This window comes from Pyrgilauda ruficollis, unplaced genomic scaffold, assembly GCF_017590135.1.
Source record: "Pyrgilauda ruficollis isolate IOZ18807 unplaced genomic scaffold, ASM1759013v1 scaffold15, whole genome shotgun sequence".
NCBI lineage: Eukaryota > Metazoa > Chordata > Aves > Passeriformes > Passeridae > Pyrgilauda > Pyrgilauda ruficollis.
The window spans coordinates 6,440,554-6,448,406 of NW_024513654.1; positions in this window are offsets into that span (position 1 = coordinate 6,440,554).

Here is a 7,853-nt window from a genome sequence, read left to right on the forward strand (position 1 = left end):
CTGTAAGGGATGGAGTTCTTTAAAGATTTCTCCCAGAAACAAACAGGAAAATTTAAAATTAATCAAAAGAAGGGGATGGCTCTAATTGTAACCCCTGGGTAGACCATAGAACAATTAATTTCTCTTTCAGAGAGCTTACAGAATCTCTCTATACCACTCAATCTTTGTAAAGAGGGTCTTTTGAATTTTAAATTCTTTTTCTCCCAAGAAAAAAATAAAATAAAAAGAGTCAATAACGTTTCTCCTAGTTCTCACTTGAATAAAATCTTCCTATATAAACAGAAGATTCAGTTATGACATTCCAACTTAGTAAGCCAGAACTGCAAGACTCAGGGTTAGTGATCTTTACAAACTCTTTCCAACTTTAAAAATAAAGCCTTTCTTTTCATCCTTCACTCTAAAACACTTGGAGCAACAAGCAGTATCACTGCCCTTTGCAATTTCTGTAGTGGTAGTAAGGGGAGTTGGACTTTACAGAAAGAGGTGTTAAATATTTCATCTCCAGGCATCTTTCATTAAAAATTGAAACAGTCTTGTGCAGCCAAGACCTACTGAGCTGTATGTATGGAGCAAGTCCACATGTCCACACAGAAATCCTACATGCTTACAGTGATTTCTTCTAGGTCAAACTCTCAGTAAATTTGATCAGAAGATAGTTTATGTTCACCAGTATGCAAGTCTCCACTATAAAAAAGAGACTTTTAGAGCTAAGAAAAAATAAGCCTGTGTGCTCACTATTTTTCTTGTTATCTGCCTTGTTGGCTCAGTCTTGCTTTTTGGCAACAGATTTATAAATCCTCTTATTGCAGTCAATCTCTGTTTTAATTTTTTCCCCCCACTGACCTGAAACACAGGGTTAAAAACTGCTAATGCTCATAATTAATCAAAAGCAACAGAACTTCCTGAGAGGTCGTACTTGGAGATAATGTACATAGGTCTGGTGTCCTTTATGCTGGGGATTGTTGCAATAAGGACTGAAACATTGGACAGCTGTTTATTATGGTCCAAATGCACGGGCTGCACACACCTGCAGGAGTCAACGTGGTTCTGCTACCCTGCTCTCAAGCAGCACAGTTAAAAATTGGGAAAATTTCAAAAACAACAAGGGTGGCAGAGGGTGTGGACAGCTTTCAGACAAAGAATGACTGAGCAGCCATTGGCCAGGGGGGAAAAATTGTGCCTGAGGAGCTGTCTTCAGTCTCCCAGGTGTTCTGGAGAGATCAGGTGAGGGATCAGCTCTCTATAGCCTCTTCTGGAAGCAGAACTGAGGACCATCAAAAGGAGCAAAGTAGAAATCTGCTTCAAAACAAAACAGGATGGTTTCTCACATAGCTAGAAAGGTCTTTGCCAAAGGTTGTTGGGTTGCCATACATGAAAGAGAATGGAGAGATGCTTAGAAGAACAGTCGCTAGTACTGACTACAAACCACACAGGGCTCAATAAACCCGCTGAACAGAAAATAGCTTGCAGCTGTAAAAATAGGATGGGGTACTGGGCCAATGGGCCCCTGTCTGAGGCAACATATTCACACTGATGTTCTAAAAAAGGTTTTTGACCAGTATGGTAATTCTGATACATTTGTCCTGCAGTTTTTCATCTCCAACTCAGATATAAACATCTTTTCTACAAAGTGCTTTAAAATCTTCTCAGCCTCCTCCTACACATGGTGCTGCAAAGTATTTAGCAATTCCCAGGAGCTTCTCAGCCATTTGCAGCATCAGGCTCTGAGCTTGTGACAACAAGAAAATTTAATAAAAATAAAACCAGAAATGATTTTTACATTATTTGCTTAATCTAAACCATTTCCCACTATTGCTGTATTACATATTTGAACTTAGTTGCTTAAAAGCAAATCCCACTAACCACAAGTTATTCCAAATTGAGTTACTGGTACTTGTATTGAGAGAGATTTTTGCAATACACATTTCCTATCCACATTAATGGACAGAAAATCTGCACTTGTCCCAACTTCCATTTCTTTGATTAGGGCAAATGTGAGTGCTCTGTAAGGTGCTGCTTGAAAGGGAAGTTTTTGACCACAGCTGCAAGGTTAAATAATTCCAGTAAAAATATACTTACGATGAAATTGCTATTTTATCTGATATTTCTGAATTACATAGGTTAAACCTAGAAGGTCACTGTTTGGGCAGAGAGAAACGTTTTTCAATAATCAGTAAAACTCTCTCTGCATTAAGTCATCTGCTATGTTGCCAAAGACCTGCTGTGTTACCTCCTCTGTGAAGCACCACTGGATTCGCCATTCTGTACTGACAAAGAGTGTCATGTCATCCTTTTTAAGAGAAAATCAAAGTGACCTGAAGGATGACAGTGCTTTTTAAAAATAAATGGCAATGGATTAAATGGTTTGCTTTTATTTACACCTGGCACTGATTCTGATGGGAATATGGTTTGGTAGAGGACTGAGACCTCAGGCTGGCAGCACTTCACAACAACGAGAATTAAAAACATTCCATTCCAGGTGGAATGTTAACAAGGATCATGGAAGATTTGATCCCTTGCCCCACTACAGGCCCCTGGAAAGTATGTCCAGAATGCATTAATATACCTTAGCTCCCAAAAAAAAAAAGAATGTTTTGGTATAATGGTGATATCACCAAGCACCGCAAAACAGCAAAAAACGAGTGGCAGCAGTAGTTGCATTAGGAAAGCAATCTCAGGGCTGTGTGAGCATGAGATATGACCCCAAGACACAAGGACACACCACTTGAGGTCAGCTGGGTGGGTGGTGTCAGTGAAGTTTCACTTTTAGCACCCTCAGCACTTTCACTCCTCCACCTCCCCCCCACAACAGTTATCCTGCTCCCTCCCAGCTCTGGGGCTCTTTGAGACCTCTCCCTGTGGGATTTCAGCCCAGGAGCAGTGCTGGCCCAAGCCCAGCCCCAGCGCAGACACATGACATTTGTGCAAACCAAATACACCCTGCCAGATGAGCCACACCAGCTTTTAAGGCACTCTGCAAATATTTTTCTCCTCACAACCCCACATTCCATATTGCCCTGGAATATGAATTCCCCTGACACCTCCCATTCTTAGCACTGTGCACACCTCACACTGCTGGGATGGAGAGAGAAATGCACAAACTGGCAGAATAAGGTGTGTTGGGTACCCCAGGGAAGGTTTAGTTTTCTTTGTATCCATCTTTAAAAGTCTCAGCTTTTGCTTGAGTCGAGTGCTTGAGCTTGTAACCTCTGGGAATATTTGAGAGCACTCAGGATTAACATCCTGACACTACATAGAATGCTAAGTGGATTCAAAGATGTCCAGGACTCTCACCCTGAATAGGAGAATTTCCTATTTCATTCTTTGTTCACACCAAAGCCAGGCGAGTGGTCCCATCATTTCATTTACAAGAGAAAAACACTCTAAATATGCCCCAGGACCAACCAAGGCTTGGGTATTAGTTTCTGTTCCTCCTCTTTCTTTTTAATAGGGATGAAGTCACACTGTCAGAAAACACCTTTGATGGGAGCCTTTTCCACCTGGTAAGTAAACACAGGACCAGCCTTTGGTCACTCACGAGCTAACCAGCCACTTGATCCCCTCTCCCCCACCCCCAAATCATTGCCTGGGCAGAAAGACTTCACCTTGCCTTCCTCTTCCCCAAACCTGAGCAACCACAACAGCTGTCCCCCCAAATGAGGAAATATTATCTTTTTTTCCCTCTGGAACTGGTAATATCTTCTCTCTCCCAGAGCTTCACCCAGTAGCCAGGGGTGCAGCTCATCCAGAGGGTTTGGCTGCTGCAAGGCTGAGGTTTCCAACACAGCAGAGCTCTGTGTCAGCCACTTCTGCTCTCTGAAACATGTGGTAAGTCAGAATTCACTTGGGGCTGGGAGGGGAAGCTGCTCTAGACAGACAACACTCTTCCAGACCCTTTCTAAAGGGCCACCAGCAAAACCAAACACTGGGGGATAGAGGGCAACAACTCTCAGTCAGGGTGGGGACAGCGTTGCAAGCAAAGCCAGGTCACTGCTCGTTGCTTTGCACGACTCCTTTGAGTGCTGTGGCACCATTTCAGGGTGCTGGAACAAGCAGAAAGGTTGGTGTCACCTCGAGTCACCAGCATCAGACCCCACGGTGCAGGAGCCCTGGGTTTCCAGATAAGCAAAGGGGATTACTGAGGTTCAGCTACAAGTCTTAGCCAAGCCTTTACTGAGTTAATGTAGTGAACGTAATGCTGGTATAGTGGAGACTATCTCAGCACAGTAGTTCATTTCAAGGCAAACAAGCTCCCTGTAGAGAGATCAGAAAGCTGCTTCTTAGGAATTTAATTAACATTAGAGTATGTGAGATCATATGCTGCATGAAAGCTAAGCATCATGGTTCATGTCAACACTGCATTTATTTGCAATCCTGCACTTCTTTGAACTGGCAGAAAACCCACACAGATTCAAGATGACAAGTCCACTTTTCTCTTAAAAATACTTATTCTTTATTACTATTAATGTGGCATTATATGTATATAGGCAGGTGGAAAGAGGGGAATCTTAAACCACAAGTATAAGAACAAACTTTTAGCCATAAATATCCACCAGCATTCATGTGAGACTGTCTCTGTGAAGACACAGACCCTCTCAACTCTCAGCATGCAAAATGCTAACAAAAAAAAAAAAAAAAATTATCTTATTTCCAATGTCACACACAAGTTCAGTCAAAGAGAACACAGATAAAAAGGCTTCTTTTGCAGGCTGCAGTACTGGCCAAGTATTACAGACAACATCGAGGTCAAATGTGTATCTGGAAGAGCTCTGAGGTCATTAAGGACTGTAAATCTCCAAAGTATCCTACTTACAGTATTTTCTACCCTCAGTCATCCATGGCACTTAATAAACCACAGGCAGGAGTCTGTGAGATGCCCACAGTCAGACACCTCTTTCTGTCTCCTCTCCCTGGCAATCAGACTGGGCACGCTTTCATGTCAGTGGCTCAGAGTTTCTTGAGTGTCAGGCTAAATTTTCCATCACTTGTTTTCATCCCAATTTTCCTAATGACACTAAGCAATTTCTCTTCCCCTTTTGTGTAAAGTAATCTTCGAAGAGTTTTAACTCCATTATCCTAGCACTCATTAGTCATTGTGGATTTGAAGGGTGAAGACACTTTCACAGATGGGTGTGCCTTGGAACAACATTGAGTGGACACTTGTCTTCAAATTTCTTCCAATTCTGCTGTTTTCCTTTAGCTCTGAGCAGGAATACATGAACTTTTCAAATCCTGACCCACCCATTTCAGCTAATAAACTATTAATTGCTCACCATGTGTAATGCTGGCCCTTCAAATGTTTTAGCTCTCATGGGAATAGCACTTAGATGCTTTTTAGTGACTCAATAAACAACGTTTTGCCACCTTAGTGGGGCACACTCTTTCAGGTTCTGGACCCATGTAGCTTTACCTGTCTAATTAGTTTAAGACATAATTCCTCAGTGATGTGATCCTGCCTGGGCTGATGAGTGAGGCCACAAAAGCTCTTCCTGCAAAATATTTTGGGCTGGGAAAAAATGCATGCAAAATTGCCCACCTTTTCTGAGGAGCATCTTACAGAAATTGCATGTGGAATGAAGTCTTCTTACACTTTTCTCCACAAGGAAAAATCCTTTAGCACTTCTAAAAGAGCCATCTGGGCCCCAGGCCCCGAGTGCAATGAGCCCTGTGGATTTGCCCAGGGACTGTGGGCCCTTCCTGAGACTGCCTGGCACCCAGACTGCCCGCTGCTGCTGCTGCTCAGGCTGCTGGGAAAAGCCACCTAAATGGCACTGGCCTTCTCCAGGCTCACTTGGGAATTTGAGATGTGAGGGTGCTCAGCTGCAGGATGACTCTAAGTTCAGCGAGGGTTAAAAGACAACTGGTTGCAACTTATTCAGAGAGATGGGGCTTTGGGTTAAGGCTTTCAGGGATTTGTCATTTGTCTAAACAAAAGGACATCAGAAACACATCAGAAAGGAAATGCTGAGCAGCTGAGAGATACAGGAGATTTCAGATGAGCCCTGAAGGTGGTTCACACACGGAGGGGGAAGCAGACAGGGCTGGAGGTGGCTGCATGCCCCCATGAAGGAATGAGTGCTGGTGCTGAGGAGAAGCACAGCCTCCTGAGTCCTACAGCACCAAGAACCTTGGCTCCATCAACAACAAGAGGGAATGGAGCACAGCAGGCTGATCTCAGCCAAAGGGTGTGTCCACATCCAGGGGCCTGGCTGGAACACAAGCGTCCCCAAGCAATGGAGCTGCCAGCAGTCCTCAGCATGGAGCACGATGAAAACTCTTGACAAGATGCCTTATGGACACTGCTGCATTTCCTCATTCTTCCAGCCTAACTGCTGATGGAAGGAGAACTGTGGCAGTGGTAGCCACTCTCTGCTGTCCTCTTGCACATTCTTCAAGAGTTGTTGCTCAGCTCTCATCTCTGCCCATCAGTCCCATGGCATCAGCTCACTTCAGCTGTTGGGTACCACACCAAGCCTGCCAGGATTTCTCAGCCTGAATGCCAGGACTTCCTTTTTCTTTCTTTGCAGAGGAAATATCTGATCACCGTGCTGAATAACTTGTTAGAAGGCCGTCCTTAACAGCTGTGTGAAATGCTTGCCTCTAAACAGTCCCATATCACAATTACATTTGCAGATCAGCTTCTCTGGCTGAGAAGGCACAGCTCACAGCAAGGGCACAGCACACAACAAGGGCACAAACCCCATCATCTCCCTTCCATATGTTGTGGGTCCCAGCTAGAAACACACAGTAACTGCTTCAGTAAACTCTGTCAGACCAGGGTCCCCTCAACAAAATATTGATGCCATAACTGCATTGGCAAGATATGCCCAGCCCAAATCTCCTGCTCTCTGTCAGCAAAATCACTGCTCTAGAGCTCACCAAGCCAACAGATTGGCTTCAGTGTTGCTGGTCGAGGCATCTCAGATCCAGGAGCTCTGGACATAACTGAGGTTTGTTTCCAAATGCACAAGAGGGTTGCCAAAGGACAGAGAAGCCCTCCTTGCTGAAGTTTTGTTCCAACAGCACATAGAACATAGCATCTTCCTTGCAGTCAGATGTTTGCATAAGCAAAAGTATCTTGGGAAGTGCCCTTTGTAGATTAGAATCTTTCTCTGCCTTCTGAAATGACCAGAATTTTTGTTCATTAATTTGAAACCGAGGTTGCCTGCAGTCCAACACTAATAGCAGAAATGTGCCATTTATACCAATTAAGCATTCAACTTAATGCCTTTATATAGCTAAATTGTAGCAAAATTTGGTCAGATTCTGTTTTCTTTTAAACTCATGCAACACAGTTTAATGGATATGAAAAGCAGAATTAGCTATTCTTCTTTTTTTTTCTTTTTTTTTTTTTTTTTTTTTAGTAAGCTCTTGTAGACATTCTAGCTTTCTTGGGCTATAGCAGATGTCTGCACAGTTTTTCTGGATCCCAAAAGGGGGTGAATTGTGTCATAGCCAGTGGGATGGGTTAGTGGCCCAAAAACCCCTGTGTGAAGATAGAATAAGAAAGAATGACTTTAGGCGGAAGAAGGGTGAGTTTAGGTCATATATTAGGGTGAATTTTTTTACTCTGAGGGTAGTTCGGCACTGAAAGAGGCTGTGGATACTCCATCCATGGAAGTGTTCAACACCAGGTTGGATGTGGCTTTGAGCAACCTGGTCTAGTGGAAGGTGTCCCCCTCCAAGGCAGGGAAGTCACAAGCAGATGATCTTTCAGATCCTTTTCAACACAAACCATTCTATGATTCTATGAAGAGATACACCTTGGCAAAAAAAAAAAAAAAAAAAAAAAAAAAATCTCTTTTCACAGAACCTTGTTGCAAAGTGATTCCCAAAGACCCAAAAGTCTGCCA